This window comes from Amphiprion ocellaris, chromosome 22 (genome assembly GCF_022539595.1).
Source record: "Amphiprion ocellaris isolate individual 3 ecotype Okinawa chromosome 22, ASM2253959v1, whole genome shotgun sequence".
Classification (NCBI taxonomy): Eukaryota; Metazoa; Chordata; class Actinopteri; family Pomacentridae; genus Amphiprion; species Amphiprion ocellaris.
In genome coordinates, this window is record NC_072787.1 from 8,053,927 (window position 1) to 8,076,189 (window position 22,263).

General features: G+C 39.9%; 1 protein-coding gene across 6 annotated transcripts in view; it reads right to left on the reverse strand.

Moving 5' to 3' along the window:
• Positions 1-22,263, reverse strand: part of mpp7a (MAGUK p55 scaffold protein 7a) — a 159,670-nt gene extending 137,407 nt beyond the window's left edge. For 3 of the 6 annotated variants that reach the window (XM_055007126.1, XM_055007125.1, XM_055007124.1), the window contains exon 1: positions 22,057-22,262. The gene's annotated coding sequence lies outside the window, so the exon portion shown is untranslated. Of the gene's footprint in view, positions 1-12,146; positions 12,300-22,056 lie in introns of all 6 variants that reach the window. The other 3 variants (XM_035944634.2, XM_035944633.2, XM_055007127.1) reach the window with 3 other exon arrangements.

Here is a 22,263-nt window from a genome sequence, read left to right on the forward strand (position 1 = left end):
GATGGCTCTCCCATCCACACTTTCCTTCACTCTGGCAGGAAAATTCCAAACCACTGAGCATCCTCAATGCTGCCTCGTCCTCAATCACTCTCCCTCACCCTCCCACACAGTACCCAGCACGCAAAGAGACAGGTTTAAAGGATGTCTGAGGCCATAGTTGTAAAATAGCAGAGAGAAAGTTTTGTTGAATGCCATCAGTGGCCCAGAGAGACTCCCCACGTGGAAAACAGGCCCAGTCTTGCCAACGTGAGGATGTCCTGGTGAGAAACATTTCTGAGGGAGGACAAAGATACTCTGTTTAGAACAGATAAACTGTCTGGAGGAGGCAGAAACTGAGGACTGGTATTAAATGTTACCATTTTAATCAAGTACAACTGCTCTGAATTATCCAAATATGAACTTGGAATAGAATCCAGACAGCACCAAAAAATCATCTGTGCAGAAAAACTCTGTATGAGTCGGTGCAGTGGCTGAATGGGTGCATTAGACTATTCAATTCACTAGATGACTAGACTAAGGCCAGTTCATACCAATATTTAAAACTGAAAAATTAATTCATTGAGCCACTGCAAATACTGATATTGTTCTAACAAGCAGAATCATTGCACATATTATATTTATTCCTTTCCAACATGTTGTGGACTATGCCACATTCACACAGTGTTCACAACCACTGAACACTTACAGCAGGATGCTTCTATAACTACACATACCATGAAAATGTGCAGGGTATTTCCACTGGAGTTTACCCTAAATATATGTTAATATGAATTCTATTTCTGGATCCCTGGTGAGGACCACGAGAGTTAAGCTTTAGTCGGATAGCTGTATGCAACCAGAATGCAATCTATATTTCTAAAAGAAGTCATGTTATGTTTGTATGTGGATGCAATATTCTTTGTGGTATTCTTAAATAGTTAAAATATGGTAAAATAAAATATGAGAGATGATGTACACTATAGAAGGAGAATTACATTAAAGTCCAACCTGATGCCAGGTCCACACTATATTTTTGTTCTTTGGGTAATGAGGGATAGGCACTTGTCCTTGCATTTATGCTCACATGACTCCATCTGCCTACACACTGTTCTCCATTTATCCTGCACACACCAAGATGGTCAAGAGCTTTGTTTCTTGGCAGCAGTAAAACAACAAATGAATACTGAAGACCTACTATGATTGAAAAAGGACCAACCATACAAGAGTTATACCATCTTAGAAGATACACACCTTTGTTTTCTCCTTCACCCTGAGCAGATGTGGGCACTAGTCCTCACTTGTTCACTCACCCCCTAATGTAGACGTGATCCCCTTGGGAGTAGTGAAGCAAGTCGTCAAGATGACCCAGACCTGACCGTGACAAAGACACACAGACAGGAAAACAGATGCGCTGCAGCAACCAACAGCTGAGCCCCACACTGAGCCTAATGACACACAGGAAGCTGAAGTATACATAGAGAACCCTGCAGCGCAAGTACAATCACATGTCAGGTACTCTATTATAAACAATAGTAATTTTATAGTCGAGTCAACCTACAGTTGAATATTAAATGTATAACAGACTTAAAACTTGTGATGGACCGTTACCACACAAGATACTATTGGAAACATGACAGCTTGAATTTAGAAAACCATTTACACGACAGTTTAAACTGTGAGTCCTGTGAGTCCGGTGAGTCATAATTACATTTATCCAAATTGCAATTCCAATTTGAAACTGATTAATTGTTCAGACATACATGTAGGTTAAAAAAAACAAACACACACACAAAGTAAAAATTAAGTACTATTGAGTTATGGAGTCAGAAAATGCAATTTCCTTTAAAGTTCCATGATAATTATGTAATGCAAGCACTGCAAACATTCTTTAAAGCTCATGGTTGCCATAGTAAAGACAATAATGATGCAAATACTTTGAGGCATTTAAATGAGTTTTAATGTGGTGGCTGTTTTCATGGAAAGTATTAGGTTAGCACATATGGATGGGCTATGCTCTGCTATGTGTATTGTGGTTCTCTTGGCATTACCTCATCAGATGAAGCTCTACACTGATCCAGCAATGAAAAGGGACACTCGAGAAGATCTGTCAAGAGTGTGTGCATGCGTGTCTAACAACACCATTATCAATTTATACTGGCAGTGTATGAGATAAGTGTCAGAGACAACTTGTGAAAATCAGTCTACTGAAAGAATCGGTGTATTACTGACAAGCATGGATAGTTGTTGATAAATTAAAGTGTGAAGGATGGGTACTGTATGACTAACTATATGGCCAGAGTCACTCTCTCCTCACATTCATCACTTAACAGAAAGTCATTGTTTATACTGGAGTCTTCTATTTCTCACACAATGAAGACACTTCACAAATTGCATAGTTGCACTTGTTGAGCTAAAGTTGAATGATATGACAATATATAACACGTGGTGTCATAAATTCTACCATATTTATTCCCAGTGACATTCTTGCATTTGTTGACTCGTCTACCAGATGTCTTTAATCTGTTTGCACTACATATACCATAGTGAAGTACATGTGAGGATGAAATTGGCTGGAGTTCCAATCCATGATCAGTTCTCTCATTTGTACTCATCCATCCTCCAACCCACCAGGGTTAACTGAATGTAAATGATAGCAGAAACATTTAGTTTTATAGCATTAACAAATTGTATTTAATGGGATTTGGGCTCGCCATGGCCAAAAATCTGTTCAGTTAATTAGACTGACGCCAATTAAACATAACATCCTGCATCCCTGTTTTAAACCATTAATAGTCCACACTATACAAAAGCTTACATATTAAAAATATATTTTATCTCCTTGCTGTCTAACAACAAAATGTTCTTTCTGTCTGTCTCTATACAGATGATGTTGAGGCACAGTATTGTGGAATTCACCTGCAATGCAATGGACAATCAATATAGTTACAAATATAAAGAAAACAAGCCTGAAGTGCAAAAATGTACTTTGGATAGTGTGTACTCGCTTATATCAAGATCAAAACGTGACTTGACACATGTATACTTGGCAAGGGTATCTTTTCTGTCAGACACGTGACTGAAAAACATGGCTGGAATGTCACCTGTGGAAACAAATCCTAGTACCTAAGGAGCGTTTCCTAGACAGACAATGCTAATGGCCATAATAAAATTGTGACATTCAATTTGTGCAACTTGAAACCTACACATTCACAAATATATATTCAGCCATATACACAGTGCTACTAGAGGTTAGACAAAACAAACATGACATGATGAACATGTCTGTTGAGTAGTGCTGGGCGATATGGAAAAAATCATATATCACGATATGGATTATTTTATATCACGATAAAGATATATATGACGATATACCACAACAAAGTATGTTTTCAGTTATTCTCTGAAAAGTTTGACAAAAATGTCATTGCTTACTTTTCTCCATGAAACTTTAACCTGTTGCCAGGGCTGGATCTGAATATTCGATCCCCATGGTGGTATGCGGATATTTATTTTGAGATCCGAATATTCGCCCCCTCCTACCTCCACCCCCACCCCCCGTCGGGCGTTACGAACCGAGCCGAAAATTCGGCTCTTTCCTCCGTTAGCTCACCGCCTCTGACCTCACGGACCGAACCGAATATTCAAGTCATTCCTTCGTCCGTCCGTCAAATTCCTTCCTTCCTCTCCCCCCGCACTCGCTCAGCACTCATGAGTTAAGTAACGTAAAGCATGTTGCAAACCTGCGTGAGAATCAAAGAACGTAAAGCAGCGTCATGTCGCAAAAACCACAAGACAGAGTTTCTTTGTGAAAAATCTCTTTTTTATTCTACTTTATTTTCACGTATATAAACTTAGAGTATGCATCGTGACAAGAAAACACTAATACAATCGTCGCAGGCTATTTAATGATAAATTTGCTGTAATAATTGATAAAATTAGGTTAGAAACGATAGAAACGATAGAAGAGAAATGGCACGATAGACACTTTTCTATCGTTCTCACGATATGTATCGTCATATCGCCCAGCACTACTGTTGATATTTCCTTATTTCCTACCAGATGGAGAAACTCTGATGGAGCAGACGGAGGAAGGTGGAGAGATAACGTGTGGGAAGCTTTGCTGGCAGCAGATGCTGTATTGAAGCAAAGCTGCTCCTCTGGGTACAACAATGCAACTGTCAGCCGGCTGCCATGTTCATCGTGGCACCAGACTGGCACCAAAGCTGCCAACAACTATGAGCTCATATGGCAGATTGGAAGCACAAAGATGGACCACCATAATGGAGATGGGCAATGCAGAAAAAAACTCAGAGAATAATATCTCAGAAAATCTTCATTCATGATTTGATTGGAAGATATGCCAAGCCGAAATCAATATGTTTGTGGCAATATATTTATTACAGGGATCAAAAATTATCAATGTCGTAACATGGTCAAGTGCAGTCCAAATCACAAGAGCTGCAGTTTTTTGATGAAAGGTAAATTGTGTCACAACAAACTATTTTGAATGAAACAATGTGGTGTTACAGAGATGCACTGGCCTACAACTGGTATTCTCCAGACACAGAAAAAAACATGCTTGTTGGGTACAGACTGCAACAAAAATCAGATCATGATTTTTATACCATTTGCTAAGAAAGAAATGCAAAAATTATAACAATTTTACCATCTAAAGTTACGATTCATCACAAAATACATAAGAAATCATCGCAATGTGATTTCTTTTTGAAATAACATATCCAGAATGAAACAGCAAAGCCGTCAGCTATGTTTCACCAAGTGTCTGAGTCTAAATCATCCTTTCAGCAGATCACATTGTCAAGACTTTATTATCCCCAAGACATCACACATGTGCCTGTGAGCAGATGGGATGGAATCAATTGTGGCAATGCAGTGTCATAATATATATCTATACAGACAGACAGCTCAACCTTGAAAACTGCACATGCAGCATCTTCCATGGCAGGCTGGTGTCACACACACATTTACACAGACGGGCTGTTAGAATGGAAGTATCATTACAGCCATCCTCTGGCATAGTGGCAGCAGCTATAATGGAGTGTCAGCAATCGGCACCTCCCAAATTACCGACACACGCACACAGGTCAATCTGCAGCCTAAGACAGCGTGTGTGATCAGGGTGCATGTGAGTGATCAGCCTTCCGGCTTAATAAATCTCCTTTATTTTGACCTCTGGATCTGGTAAGGAAAATCACAGCAGCAGTTACAAACCATTACTGATGTCTCCTGTGATATCACATGCACTATGCTTAAAAACATATACACAAATTCTGTATACAGTGTCCAAACAGGTCCCGTGAAGCATAATGAGTCCCAGGTTATCTCCTTCCTATTAAAAGAACTGAAGGCCATGGCTCTGCAGTCAGACTTTGTTTTAAGAGTTGAAGGAGTTTTAGAGTCAGCCTGCAGAGTAAAGGCAGTAAAGTAAAATGATGATTAACCCGATATCACTGACTGTATGTGTTGGTCCCCATCTAGCTGCATATTCTTGCAGTTCTGTTTCTTGGTTAGATAAGTTTTGACTTGTAACTCTAGATGTTTGGGGGGCTGGATAGAACCTGTCAGAGCAAGTAAAGGGGCTCTGAACAAGTACTTGGCTTAACAGAGCTTTTGATCAATTTGATTTCATAATCTGACTCAAGATCAGACATGAGGCAACAGTTGATGTTACATCACATGTGTGTCTGTGCCAATTTTACATGCTAAATGAAAATAAATTCACAATCTTTTTTGGAAGGAGGAACAGTTCAGGTAATGGCTTGTAAAAACAGGCCTGCGTGCAGCTGGTCTTAATGGCAACAAAAACGTTAAAGGCATAATTTGCAGTGCCTGCTGCAGCTGAAGCACAGATTCAGATGTACTAGGGCATCAGTATCACTGGCCAGTCATCATTTCATGTATGTCAGTCATTGTGAAAGATTGTCTTAGCTACTATATCAGTGAGTTTCATGAAGGGGTAAAACAGACCCCAAAATTCACAGCTTTTGGATCAGGAAAAAATATTTATAAAGAAGACAGACACTGCAGTGACTGTTGGTGTCAAGTGATTTTATTGTGCCCTGTATACATTACCAATCAATAGTCTGGACACACCTTCTCATTAAATGCTTTTTACATTTAGATTAGCACTTTTTGTTTACGACACAATTCCATATGTATTCTTTTATAGTTTTGATGTCTTCAGTATTAATTTACAATGTATAAAATAATTAAACAAAAACCACTGAATGAGAAGGTGTCTCCAAACTTTTGACTGGTACTGTATGTGAACACACAACAGCTTTTTGTAATCACTGGAGGTCTGCATCCAGATTACAAAATTATTTCTTGCTGAGGCAGAGGCATGTTTTCAGTTTGTCTGTTGGTTTATCTGTAAAATACCAGGTGATATTCCAGATCACTTTCTCCATAACTGCCACATGGGGCATTGATCTTGGTAGAAGACTGCGCTCTCTGAGTGCCTTTCTAGTTACTCTATAAAGTAACAGCGGCAGTGAAACTGCATTTCACTTCATAATGGATAAACTTTGCAACAAATCTGTAGTTCACATGTGTGTCAGTGATAAGCTGCCTCAGAAAGTACTATGTTTTTCTGGGCTTTTTGCACATTTGTGTGGTAGAGGGAAATTTTAATGGATAAAATTGTTTTTTTTTTACTCCCAATCTACACTCAATAACTCAATATGACCAAGTTAATACAAGTGTTTTAAGCAGTTTACTATAAATATCACTCAGGACCACCAAGAGCTTTCCTTAATCTCTGAGTCTAAAACAGGACACTACTGTATATTTCAATATAAGCCTATTTGTGTACTGAATTAGTTGCTGCTGGCAATTCTGCATGCCTAAGAATGAGAACCAAACTAACACCAGGCAAGTTGTTACATGCAATAAGCAGATAAACTCTAAGACATTATGAAGTTTAAGGAGAAAGACAAACAGACAGATTTAGAGGGATTTTGAATGAGGTTCCGCTTTCTGCTGCTGGGAAAGTCGGTATGCTGAATTCATCTGAGGCAGGGTATGAGGAAATGGATCAGGAGGCAACTAAAGGCAGGCAGACCAGTCTGTTAGCCTCCAATTTTATCTCTCCGTTACATCCCCCAATTAACACATTCCTCCACTTAGCTATGCAGTATTTGGACATCAGACTGATGAAAACAAGGGTGTGTGTAACCCCATTTCCCGGTACACCAAACCCTTTTGCACGGGGCTTGGTTGCTAGGAAGGAGTGAGGAGGCATGAGGTGGGGAGGGAGAATGAAGAACAAAGCCTCAATTGAGTATCACAGAGTGGTGCCCCAAACTCTCAATGCCACTCACCTCATTTAAATACCATAAGTCTTCAAGTGACTACAATTTAACAATGTGCTAAAAAGGGTCATCAGGGGAATTTGAATGCGTCACTAATGTGCGTGATTCTGCTTGACTTAAAGATTCAGGCTTTCTATTTACTCTTCCTGTAATTGAGGTAATTAGGCGCAACTTCTTTTAGTTTTATGTTCCCTCCTCTTTTCCATCCATCAGACTGTGTGTGTGTTGCCGCAGCTGAGAGACATTTTACCAAGCCAATAATGATCTCTATTGTCTGTGACAACCTTTCTCAGTGGCTAATTAGCACCTGTCAGCACCCTGATCATCACAAAGACACAGGAAGACAATCCTGACACACATCTCTCTATGAATGGACCCTCCCTCCCCAGCCTCCTCATCACTCACTCTGAAGCGCTCTCATCTCCACTCTCCTCCACATTCCACACACACAGTGACGTACTACATTTTCTACCACAGCCTGCCTCTCATCTCTATGCTGCTTTGTCACTGTAATTGGAGCTGTGTCAAGGCAGGTTGCTTTGTCTGGAATTTTAAAAATATGTTTCTTAAAGGTAAAAACTACAGGAGGAAAGCATTTGTTGATACAGTTTGTAAATGTATGTGTAAATTTTGCTGTAAAAGCTGTAAAAAGAGAAATGTGTGCTTAATAGGGGTGCAGCGGTGTGTATTCATCTTGAACTGTGTGACGTAATGTTCGGTTCAGAGCTAAACAGTTACTGTGAGAAATAGTCAATTTGTTTACATAGTCACATTCCAAAATGATGATTTCCACACTGAACTTTTTGGCACTGCCTCCAGGTCAGCTCGAGCATATGTGCTTGTCAGGTTAGCCACATTAGTACTGGCAAACCTAAGGTTGAGGCCATAACTAGTTGATCCTCCCAGATCTATTGTGTTAAAGCATTACAGTTTCCCAGTTAACGAAAGTTGGAGAAGTGAATCGGACAGTAACACAATGTTGGCTTTGCAGAAACGTATTCCAAGTGTTTAAAACAGTACAGGAGGTCCTCGACTTACGCCGGAGTTCCGTTCCTACATATCGATGTACGTCAATTTTCACTGTAAGTCAGACCTCCAGCAAAAATGTAAACAAAGCCGTTATGTGCATCACGATATTGATCAGTTCTTCAGAAAAGTCATGAATACCAATGGCTTTTATGTATGTACGAGTCATTTTACAAGATGATAACAGAATCTCCTGCACTGTTTTTACTACTTGAGGGTTTTGTTATATCTAATTTCACTTCCATGGAGATTGCTTTCCTTTTCTTCTAAGTACTGCCATCAGAAGAGTCTGACTTACGCTTGAGAGCCACAATGAGGGACAAAAAGTTAGGGAATGTAGCACAATCCAAGGTGGTGTACAACTGGCAAATGTAAACAAAGCCATCTTATAGCACTGCATGACGACGTATTCGTCCGCTCCACTCATCAACTACTTCCACGTAACCAGTTCCGACGCAACAACGAATCGCCGGAGGTCGAGGACATCGTAAACTGAGGACCCCCTGTATCACCAGAATGTGCTGAGTAGCAGTATGACAGTTTAACAGGCTCTCAATGCAGATTCAGGCTGTGCAAAAGCAGCAACTATCAATATAAAGATGCTTTTTACAGCAGATAAATGACCATACTCATTAAACTATATCTATCTGCGCCTGCATGGACCAATGGTTGTGCTTGTGAGAAGGGTTTACAGTCTGAGAACACCCATAGCCCTCTGGCCCTTCCACCAAAGAGTCACACTAACATCCAGTGCACCATCTTCACCCTGTTGGCTCTCATTGCACATTTGGATTTTACTTGCTTTTCTTACTGTGTAACAAGGTGAAACAATTACTGCACAGTTGTTTATATATATGTTTAAATGCATTTATTTGTGTGTATTTTTTATTGTTATGTTAAAATTAAAAATATTTTTAATGAATCAAGATTTTAACAAAGACTAAAGTGATGAAAATTAACCTTTTTTTTCTTATTAAAAATTATCAATGAGTACTGATACTGACTGAAAAGACACATTTTATGTATACTGCCTAGACCAGAATTTAAGGAAATGGTGAAAGTGTTAAAAATTCTGTTGTAGTATTTCATTTAGTTAGTCTATGGTGCCTGCTCTGTAAAAATAAGTGCAAGCAGGACTTGTTTGGGAGGTAATGTGCTCACCACCAATGAATAGATTTCCAGAACTACAGAGAGCTACCAACAGCTCCTGAGTGGGAAATAAAAAGTCCAATTCTGCAAACTCGCCACATTTATGAACAGGATGCAAGCACAAATGTGGCAGGAAAACCAAAAGTGTGTCTGAGTCAGTTAAACTGTTTTTTAAATAAATGAAAAATAAACATTTCTGCAATTTTCTGTGATTTTGGTTTAGTCTACTGTAATGAAAATGTACCCCAAAACCAAGGTTCATGCCACGCCATGAATGTTGCAAACAAATCCATCACTGATAGGTGAGTAATTTCCACCAACTTCGGCTACAAGGTTAGAAGGCATCCTTAGAGGAACAATCCATTTATCCAGCCTGGTGATGCCAACACTGCCACTGATTTGTTTAGTTTTGTCTCCAGTAAAATGCCAGGGATCACACTACTCACAAATGCAACTAAACCTTGCTTGAACTTTGCTGCTGTGTCACTGCTTTTCTTGACCTCATTTGGCACAGAGACCTTACATTAGTGAAACCACTCTTTAAGTTCATGAACTTTGCACATGCTAAACAAAGGTCACTTTAAGACTGCATTATCAGCTCAGCAAGAAGAAGAAAACAGCCTCGAAACTGTATTCCAGTATGAATACTTCAGCAAATTCAAGCCACTTCAAGCACACATTTCCAATCCGCAATTCACAGATTTTGAAGGGCAAATAGGGAGTAGCTATCATAGCAAAACACTGACACATCTTGAATGTTTCTAGATAACACATTCTTGGAAATAACCTCATTCTTTGGCTGAAAAAACCCAGATAACTCTTGAATTAGTGGAGGAGTACCTGGTCGCTATCTTTAGTGTGAATGAAAAAATGCTGTGCTGAGAACGATGCATGGGTGGTGAACACTGCAAAACTCTTGAGAACTAAAACAGAAGGATATACTCAGAGAGAGAGAGAGAGAGGGAGCACTGGTGTTACTGGGATGGCTAGTACTACTAGTGATAATCCCTATTTCTGTGAATAGTGCCCAGACTAAGATGCTCTAATACCTCATTACGCAACAACCCGTTCACTTCACCCATTCACACTTGCAGCTGTCCAAATCACACAGATCCACTAAAGCATTTTCCAAGCCTTATTAGGCTTCACCAACTTTAAAACAACTGTTGGGGATGGACAAGGATGTGTGTGAATCAATACTGAATGTCAACAGCTTAATGGTGGGAAAAAGCCCTTCATACTGCCTCTAACTTGCAACGTGTTTTATTGATTCTTGAAGAAAAAATTCTAGTGTCTGTTCAGAACAAGAACCTGCAATAAACAGAGTCCACACTGCTACCATAGGTATGACTGACGGGAGAGAGCAAACTGATGAATGACCTTTAACACACGAGCAAATATACCCAGGTGTGCACAATACACCCAAAGATAAATATACACACTCACACACAAGCATTTCTGTCACTGTTGCTAAGACACTCTTTAGTGTCTTTGTACCACAATCTTAATAAGAGCAACCTTGCTGAAGCTCTGAGGTGATATTGTTGGGAAAACTTAAGAATCAGAAGTGGTCCTGAGTCTTTTATAATAACGTCCAACTCAGTCTAACCTGCAGTTTTGGAAACTGAAAAATATGGTTTTCTAAATTGACTGTAAATTGATTTTACAGTTTTTAATTCCCTGCCAGGAATAACTTATGATTCTTGCACAAAACATAATTTTGTATTATGTGGCAAGCAAAAGGTGCTTTACATTATGACAATGAATACATGTGCCTTGCATTAATGCAAAGGTTATTGCAAGAGAAGACACATTATGTTGAAGCTATGAATGTCTCCCCAGTTATAATTGGTCTTCTAAGGGCTGCCAATGCTGGGCTGTTATGTGAAACTTCTGCCTGAGGCTTGGAAAGGATGAACATACCACGTGGAAGAAGAAAATGTATCAAGTAGTGCTACTGTGTTACTGATTATTGGCGACCACCCATCACTCCACAGCTACTTTCTGCCAACACCTTCCACCTCTCATTCCCCTATTTAGGGTTTGGTCATTTTGTAACACAAGCAGGTGAAGCATATTCATATACAGTTCATTACTAACTGACACAGACATAGGAATTTATGTCTAAACATACAAAATGTAGCTTCAACTCTAGGATGGATGTGATACACATCTTTACCACAGCTGCACACCAGGAATAATGTTTACATAGTGTCAGTGTACACACATTAACTCGAAGCGGTAGCTATGTTAGTTTTGCATCTCTCCTCTGTAAACACCTGTTATTCTCTCTTTGCCTGGTGCAATTATCTCTTCAATCCAGAGTGGTGCAGAGCTTATGCAAATGCTGCATCAGTAAACTCAATCATTTTCAATATAACTGAAAGCTCAGCCATATTGTGTACTTGCAATGCAGAGCAAATACAGGGCTCAACTATGTTTATTACAGTGTAAGGTGAGTTAAGTAAGTAGACAGGTATTCACACAGATCTGGTTACACAGTCCACCCATGTATGTGTTGTGCACAAACAACTCTTGTCATCACTCTCAGTATTACACTGCAGTCTAATTGTGTTCATTAAAGATCAGATTAACATCTCACTGTGACACTCACTTCCTACTACTGCTTTCTCCTTTGGCAGAGACGGAATGTTTTACCTGACTGATGAATTGTGTCTACTGGATTATTTTGTATGGATTATTCCACAAGGACAGGTCTAGGCTGTTGGTGACGAGAGAATCCAGGCTCCAACACACCAGAGATAGCACCTCATTGTAGTTGTACAAGTGAAGCTCAACCTTGACCAAAACCTAGGAGGTGAAATAACATACAAAGAGTAAAGATAAGAAGGCTTTAATGTAAAACCCTTTAAGGCAGTAGCATTCACACCTTTAGCCACAGTGGACCAAGACTGTATGGATTTTGATTCCAAACATCACAGAGGGTGCTCTCACTGTTTATTGGTTCCTCCCTCGGGCTGGAATGAAGCTTCTCAGCAAAATGTTAAGCTGCAGTGTTTGTTTGAACTAAAATGTGAACAGTATAAGTTCACGACAGAACCATCACTACGGAGACTAACACAATATAATGGTTTGAAACCCAAGTCTTTAGATAGCTTGCTGACCTCTTGCCTTGATCTTTGAGTCACCACACTTAACCTCCTCCTTGTCAGCTGATGAGGTATCCTGTAACTGTGCAGGAGCTTTCAGCCACATCAAAGAACACCAGAAAATCCAGAAAATACTGTTAAAATGAACAAAAGTAATTAATCTGAGGAATTTTCAGTGCAATCTGGGGATCTTATGTTCATACATTATTTTACCAGTTGCCAAACACATTGTCCACACATGATACTGAAAGACTCTTCTAAAAGGTAGTAGTGGCACCTTGACAAATACATAACTGTCTGCATTACTAATCACATCAAGAAGGGTTCCTTAGTACTTTTAACAATTGTTTTTGACTTTTCAAAAACTTGAGGTGAACTTTCAATCACTTATAACTAATATAGATTGGTAAAGCAATCTATTTAAACCTTGAAAACTGCATCCTTTTCTGAAGAGTAGTAAACTAAACGTATGAAAGTCAACAAAAGAAACAAGAATTCAAAGTTCAAAAGCTCATTTTAAAATTTATTTTGTTCACAAAAATAAAGTTATGACTCACATCTTTTGAATACCTACAAAATTGGAAGAGTCTTCAAAATTATCTTTCTGAAAGAAAAATCTTTTCTTCCTAACACTGGTATTCAACTAACCCACAGTGACTTTATGCTATCTGAAGACACCCACAGTGTGATCCTGTGTCACAGTCTTATGATGATGATGATGAAATGACAACAGTGTATTTTAGTTTGCTCCACTCCACTGTTACAGCAATGAGAAAATAAACAGTACCAAGAACAACATCAAAAATAACATTAAAAAACTGGAATAGACTATTCAGAAACTATATTTTTTCAATCCGTTTTTCCTCCTCTATATATGAATTTACAATCCACTGCTAATGAGTGTTCTCTCAGGTGTAAGTTTGGTAAATATCTCCCTGGCAGGGCTCCCACACTAAACTTTGAAGCTTTAACACCAGATTCACTCTGTAAAGAAAAAAAAGCAGTCTGTTCCACAGCGACCCACTGGCACACAATACTCCTCTGTTCACTGGATGCCAAATGGTCCAGTCATCACCCTCCATGCCACCCCCCACAACCCCAACCCCTTCTTTGCTATCCATCTCAGCCTTTTCTCTCTGTATCTGTCTTTCCCTGACTGTGACAGAAGCTGCTGATGGTCAGTCAGATTAGCATCCAGCGGCTGAAGGGACAACTTCAAAACGGACAAAGAAAGAGCTGCTTTGTCTCTATCTGGTGCCGACGACCCCGGAAATAAAAGAGGAAACTGGGTGAAAAGAAAAAGAGCCATTATAATAACAAACTGTGAGAGGCCAGTTTTACAGGTGAACTAAGAAACTGACAGCATCCTGGTTATTATGTTATGTTTTACTATAGACACCTTCAATTTCATTAAACACCACAAATGTAGTTTTTTTTGTGGTAAATTATGTTTTAAATTCTAAACTGTAAGTATTCCAACAGTGCACTCCTGAACAAAACAAGCTAAAGCACTAAAACAATAAGTCAAACGATGCATCAGTAGGTGTTGACTTATCCAGTAACATGTGGATCCAGACAAGCTACAGTACTTCAACAAACTGCAAAACGTACCATAAACTCTGTGACCCAGTAACCCTACAAACCAGACCAACTCCGCCCTGCAGATCTATTCAAACTCTATTCAAATCTAAACTCTTGGCTTTACCAACTACATGATGGTTGAGTCACCCTCTGTTGTAGACAAAGTAAACCACTCCTACACACACTGCTGAATGAACACCACATGCCTTCTGTTATCAAAGCCCAACAATCCAAAGCAAACTATAAATATCACACTTAAATTTCACCAGAGCCAAAAACCTCCACTCAAAGGCACTTCCAAAAGGTTACTTAGCAATTAGTGGTGAGCTAAGAGCTAAGTTAGCAGAAGACTCCCTCCTTTGATATAAAGGTACCATATGATAGCCAGCAGAGAATGATTACAGTTGTTTAAATTGTAGAATGGTTCCTAGAGAAAGGGCAAATACCAAATTACGACTGTGGTAATGTTAGGTTCAAATTATGGCAGCCATTCATGTTGGTTTTATATCATCTATAACATGTGAAAGAAGTTTAATTCCAGATTGGCAAAAGTGATAAACAGGCAACTTGTGCTCTACATGGTGGACTGGAGGTAGAGTATGCTTCCAGAAGAAAATATAAAAATGTATAGACAGTACAACTGTCGGGGCAGTCGCAGTTGGTAATGCAAAATGATGAATTTATCTCATTTTAAGAGGAGAAATGAGTTATTTCTTACTTTAAAAGTATAATCTTGACATCATGTAGAAATTTATGTAAATTTAAAGGCCCTGCTCTGTTGGTTACAACAGTGTTTTCTTACTTATTACTTGTTACACCTTTATTTGAAGTGTAGCTGTTTACTCCATACTGGGTGGTAAATGTGCTGTTTTACTAGATAGTATTTTTTATACAACACACATGTTGTTTATTAGTAAATGTGTTCTTCTGTTTGTATTTTCTTAAGCTGTAGTGTGTTAAAGTCTAGGGGTGCATGATTCTGTTCAATAGGGTAATCACAATTAATTTGATCAAAATTTAAATTATGATTATTTTAAGGACATAACTGAGTCTTGCTTTCTTTCACTTCCATGTTGTGCGAAAACTGTTTCAATGTACAAACCTTTGCATCACAATAAGATTCAAAATTAGGTTTTCCTTTACCTGAATTCATTTCCCCCTGCAATGGACAAATATAAACTAAATTGTACCTGAAATGCTTTACAGCGGAGCATCTGTTAATGATAGACAAGACAATTAACCAATGTCCCCTAAATGCTCATACGCAGGCTGCAGTAGAAATTTTCTTGGCAGGTGTGTACAGAGAAACCTAAGAAACTCAGACAGGTGATTTTATCTACATGTGCCGTTTTCTTTTAGTAGAGTTTTCTATGTGCAGAGCCACAATTTAAACATCAACACTGCTGTCAATCACATTCATTTAATTATGCTGAAAAGAAATTCTCAATTAATATTTAATTAATTGTGCAACCTTACTAGGCTTACATGTGAAGAACTTAGACTCCCCACTTATTTGACTTAATGAGGTCAGAGTATAGCGTGCTATTTCACTGGTTTAAATTGCTCAATATTATCCACTTGTCTGCCATCATCCAGACTGAATAGTTTTTACCACATGGGCCATACCATCAAAGAGGGAAGATTGCACAGTTAATGGTTCTAATAGGCAATTTTAAAGGGGTATTCACAGTCAGATTGCTCTAATTGCATTCAATGAGGACCAAGGGAACAGACACAGGGTGGGCCTGGTGGTCTAAAGATGAATGAATGCCTGTCAAACACATGCGCACACACAAACATACAAAGAGGCTTAAGAACATGCTTTCAAGTTCAGAGACAAAAGCATGCATTCACACACAAATGTACACAGGACTCCCTTTGCCAATCAGAAAACACTTACATGTTGTGAAGTGTAATGGAGAAACAAATAAAGGGGCTGAGAGGTTAACAGACAAGTGAAAATGCAGCCTTGGGGTTCTTGCAGCCAGAAGGAGGTGGCAGGAGACACAGCAACAAGTGTGCACAACTACAGCTGACACTACTTGAGACGCCCCACACACAAAAGGGGGATTTGACTGTGAAAACCAGGCCTGCTGTCTGGAAATAGTCCCTGCCAACTGATAGAAAACAGGCAGCAAGAGAAAACCCTGTTGGCCTAATCAGCACCATCCTGCCAGTCACCAAATCAATGCTTCTACTGCAGCAAAGTCAAGGGTGAAATGGATATCTTGAGTGGCAGCAGAAAATGAGAAACGGTTTAATCAATGCAGAAATTCACCAATTTAGTTTGTATGTATATGCATTAGATTTGCAAAAAAATAAATAAAAATCAGAGAAGTACGCAACACCAGAGCATCTGTGTTTCCTCTTCATTTAATATGAATCATTACTGAAGCCAAGAAGCCAAGTAATCATGTGGTGAAAGTAAAATCCCTTACCACAAGGAGATCCCTGAAAGCAAAGCAGCAGAGGACACGAGAGAGGTGGTTTCGGTCCATATAAGAAAAACAACATCCAACATGAAGTCTTCTCCTTTTATGTGACCTTACCCTAAAGCAACTGTGGCAATGAGACTTCTAAAAAAATAGCAATATTTGTAAGAAAAGCTGTGTTTGCCTCCATCTTTGAGGCTCTCACAGCAACACGCAAGAGGCAGATGGTGTTGACATCAATCTCGTATGTGTGTGTTACAGCACAAATGTGATCTCATTACCCTTAGATGAATTACAGTCTATATCTCACGGTCAAGTTACTGTTGCTGTCATCTTCAGAGATCAAGGCACGGAAGGAAAACATGGGTCACAGGACCAGTGTATGGCAGCCAAGTTTAACAAGCACTCTAAATATCAACACAAGCTACATGAATATTGCGACCTCATGGACCATTAATACAGCAGTGGATACTCATCACTGACAAGTGACATAGAATCTCTCATGCTGATGGTGAAAACTTGAAGCAATGAGGTCAAATGGCAAAAATGCAAGTAAGATGCCTTAACTTCACATCTATTGCACAGAGGTGTAAGGGTACAAATTAATCGCGGTTCAGCATATATCTTAGTCTTGGAGAGCTGGCGCACTTCCAAAGCATTCTGGATGTATGACTTTTCCTTTTCTCGAAAATATGCTGTTATAAGTAGACTTCTGACAGTCATTGTTTTGCTCATAGGTCATACCAAGTGGACACTATTTCAAATTGAACCAAATGTTCTGCGCCGAAGGGTTCAGGACAAATACACAAACCACTACACCACTACTATGGCATTTGTTTGCACAGTTGACATTAATCCAAAGAAGTCCTTAAATCAATTTTCCATCCACAAGCACATAAAATACAAACATAACTACAAACTGCATCTACACAAATCCTCTGTGATTGCTGTGATTTACTGAACAGAGCCACAAACAAGTACACACTTTGGGCTATTTTGGTTCTGTCTGCTCCAAGTATGTTGAATTATTCACAGGGCCGCCATGAGGGGAATATGTGGTAAAGCTAGGCAGGGGGCATGCATGGAAAACCCTCATAAATAAAACACCATTTGACAAATAAGCTTGACGTCAGTCAAGAGAACCCACTGCTTCTCTATGTAAGGCTATAGCCTTCACTGACTGCTGACAAATTGGTACATGCTCAAACAGGCGCACAGTATATCTCTACATGCTTGTGCAACAATTCATTTCTAAACATTTCCTTTTAAACAAAGTCATGGTTTTAAACAATGGACTTAGAAACAAACCCTATGAACATCTAATTTACGAGATTATGGTAAAGCCTTTTGCTGTATGCAGAGTTCTCACAGCAATACCTTGCAGTACAAATTCCTGTTAGCCCTAGGCTTTAAATGTAAATCAAGGAGGTGACAGCAGATGTAGCTAAATAAGAAGACCACTGCACTGTGTAGCTGATGCTTTGCATGTCTTAATTGTGCAGCCTTAAAACAGGAATGAAACAGTGTCCTGTAACAAAACACCACACTCTCAGACCAGTCATGTCAAGACCTATATACAGTAACACATTATAGCTTAACCTTCTCCCAGAGGGTTCAGTGCTTAACTTGCTTTCCCACAACAAGTACTTTTATTTATGCGACTGCTGTTCATTCAGTCTCTCTGCTTTCTCCATCAAAACACAGCCCACAGTGAGTCAGGAGGGCAGCATGCCTGCACGGTGAGCACAGCATTTCACGTACACGAGCAGGAATATAACGCAGCCAACATCAGTGTCTGATGGCTGGCATCTGCTGGGTGGGCTCATTCCTGTGCAGCACCGCAGAGGCTTACGTGGTACTGACAGAAATCCTACACCTCTGCAGGGCAGGCAGGGGCAAAACAACACAGCATCACTACGGGTGATACTCATCAACTGTGACCCTGCCAAGTATATAACTTTAATCTCTGGGTCTGGGATCAGCAGAGCAGCAGGAGGCTAACAGGTCCATTGCAGGCTCAGAGATTAGTGATACCACGGAGAAAGATAGTGATTACGGATGGATAGCTGAATAGATGGATAAAAACATGTTTGAATGGGCAGACAAACAGATAGGTGCTTGGGTGAGTAAAACAAATAAAAGAACAATGAGATGAACGAAGGGGTGGATGAATGAAAAGAGGACGAGTACCAGAGAATGTATAGATGGACTGTTCTCTGTATACATGCTAATCAGTTCCTTACAATCAAAACAATGAGTTAGTTATAAACCAAGGCAGACTGACTCAAAAGGGATCTCGTCTACTGACAGAGTTTGTTCTTTTAGTTTCTGAAAGTTTATTTTCATAATCTTTTTACTTTACAGCTGTCAATTTTACAACAAAGACTGCAATGCAGCACAGGCGCAATCATGGAAAATATGACATTTAAAACCTCAGAAAAAAAACAGCTAAATATGAAATGCAAAAGCATTTTGATTAGTCTGGCTCCAGACTTCATAAATGGATTAAGCTACTGCAAAGACACGCTTGTATTCATATTTCATATGATGCCAAGTTTAGCAATGACTGGCTGTAAAGTAGGATTGCCTCAATATGTCAGGAGGCAGCGCTCAGAGACCTGTGTTGAGAGAACACTCAGCGCCTGATGAACAGGTAGTGAACCCTCTACGAGCAGAGCAGTTGGAACAGAGTCATTATTAAGAGAGGCCACAACATCTGAAAAACCCCATTTACATTTTCTTTGGGACCAGAAAGAATGTATTCCTGGGGAAATTGAAGTTTAAAATTGTTGTATTTAAGTCAGTCATAATGAGAGGAGCCATTGCCTACTTTTTGCACTAACACTTCAGATTTGGGCTCATTTAGATCTTCTGGTATCAAACATATGATTCTTGGAGGTGTTTAACAGAGTAAGTAGCAAGAAAATGTTTGTGAAATAAAGAATGAAGGGTGAAATAATACTTCTCTTGAGGCAGGGCAATTTCCCATGGCTCTGAGTGAGCTGATAGTGATCCAGACTAATGCTTGGATTAAGAGTCTTAAACCACTGTATCCCACCCACCCTTAAGCCCCAAGAAAATAGCCTTCCTGCTGACTAGCAGTTATGGAGGCCAACTCTCGGCTTTGTCCCTGGCTATAAGCAGCGCAATGGACCGCTGACAGGTTTCTCATCAACACAAGCTGGGTTGTTGCAATGACAGGAAGCGTTTGTCTCTATCAGCAGGTTGCTCAAATGAATTCTGGGAGCTGAGCCTTGCACACATAGCATTCTAAGTTCCCACACCTCCCTCTCCTTACTCGATGACCATCCACGCCAGGAACAAAACCCTGGGAATGCGAGTTATGCAGAGCTGCAACTCTGAAACACCTGTTCAGACAGCCAACACAGGGCAAACTCTCCTACGCCAGGCCGCGTCTGAGCTGCCACATCCGACCCCACCCTGACCTCGGCTGCCTCCTCATACTCCAGAGTTGTGTGCAAAAAATTCAAGATGCAAGCAACTGTTTTCTTACCACAGGCACTCACACAGGCCAACCCAGCAAAGACAATTTCCAGGTGGAAAAACTTTGCAGCTTGACACCTTCAGTCAATAGTCTAGCGTCTGTGAACCCATTCATCATGTCAAAGGCATAAGGAAACCATCACATCCTTGTCGTGTCATGCTGTAGACCTCAAAAAAGACAGAGTAATTAACTGGAACAAAAATACTTATAATCAAAGTCTCCTAAGAGACTCTCCCTCCCCATGTGGAATGTAAACTAAAGGCCTCCCACCTTTTTCTAGGCAAGATTTAGAAGTAGAAGTGGGTTATTCCCAGTGAGAGCAGATGAGCTGGCCAAAACTACAGATAAACCACTGAGGTTTTGGGGTTTACACAGAGAAATGTTGGCTCTCCAGAGAGTCCCCTCTGTAGCACAAGGAAAAACAAGGAAATAAGGTCGAAGTCTTACTGTCTCACAGCCTGAACACCACAACAGTGTCAAGAATACCGATATAATCATTAATGAATGGGACATGTTGCAGACATTGTGGCAGGCCAGACAGCGGTGAGGTTTAGCATTAACAGAGCTATCTACAATCCTAGAAACACATTTAAAACATATAACTTCGATGGCAATGTTTACCACTGAAATGAGGCTGGGCAATTTTGAGGTTGAGTTACTTTACCTTTAAAAATACTATTCGAAACTTAAACCAATTAACCGAATGAAGTTTTCCCTGTAACACACTGCACCTTATCTGCTAAATGAGTACATTTAAGAAGCATACCGAGTGTAACTGTCGTAGCGACTTAGTGGAATACAAATAGTAGCATTTCCATTTTGAAGAAATTACTGCTGATGTCTTGAATCTATCCGAATTTCAACCACATCAGGAAAACACGTGACATTTTGGCTTACGAGTGGGTTATTAGGCAATTTGACATTGAAGCAAAGATAAACAAGGGTCTGAACTATTTCATACAATGGGATCTCATTCATATCATCACTGCAGAGCAATAATGGTTATAAAGGAATCCTGTGAGACGCAGAACACATGGTGTTGTTGTGCATGGTTTTAATATCCACATTCAAAGCATGCAAAACAAATGGCTGAGTCGGGATGAGATGGAAGCTGGCCAAGTGCTGAGTCTCCCAGGGTGGCAGCCCAGTCAGAGGCTTGTCGCTGTCAGCCAGTGACAAGCTCCGTGTCACCACACTTGACTTTGCAGGGCACAAGGGTTCTGTATTCCCTCTGACCATGTTCACTACAGTGTACTTCCTGGAGAAGTGTGTGGTCAGGGTGTGTGAGCTTTGTGGAAGTTGAGGGTTGTGTCACGGGGAAATGTTTGTCACTACGGTGTGTATGTGAGCATATGTTGGCTATTTGGTTTTCTATGCTAAGCTATGAAGTCTCCAGAGGTTCTGCCTTCGCTGTAATATCACTACATCAGCTTATCTGTGTGAATATGAAACAATAAGTTCGCTCTGCGCTCCCTTTCCCACGGAAACGCTTCAAGACAAGCTGTCAGGTGAACTTTCATTGAAACAAATAGCACCAAAAAGCCACACTGTTGAAGAATTTCACGTCTGAATGCGCATAAATTCTTGGATAAGGCATTAGGTTAGTATTCCTGATAAGTAAAATACAGTTTTAGTGTGTGCGTGTGTGTGTGTGCGCGCGCAGTGGGCTAAACTACGAAAGGTTAGCTTCTGTTATTTTACACACCTAGCTATATGTTAGCAACAACAGAAGTTCGCTGTTAGGTTACCTCATTAGCCTCACAAACCAAGTCTCGTCCTGTTCCTGAGTCACTGGGTGAGTATTAATTCGCCATAAAACATACAACAATTACTATTTATATTTCAAAAATAACCGGAGGAACTGTATTTGGTTTTCACCGTTTTGACAATTTTGAATGTAAGTTCATAGCTTGATACAGTAATGTGATGTTGGTACTCACTTTGCATCGGAGGTCGGAGTTGAATGGTTCCTTGCTGGTCACAGTGCAGCTTAACTCCTCCACTGTTTTTTTTCCACAACAAAACTACTTACTTGTTTAATTTTCCACTTCCGAAGCCTTATTTTGTTCTTTTACACCTCCTTAACTCATCCCCGCTCTCTCTGGCGGGTGCCTACGGAGTACAACCTTTCAAAACGTTACGCCTCA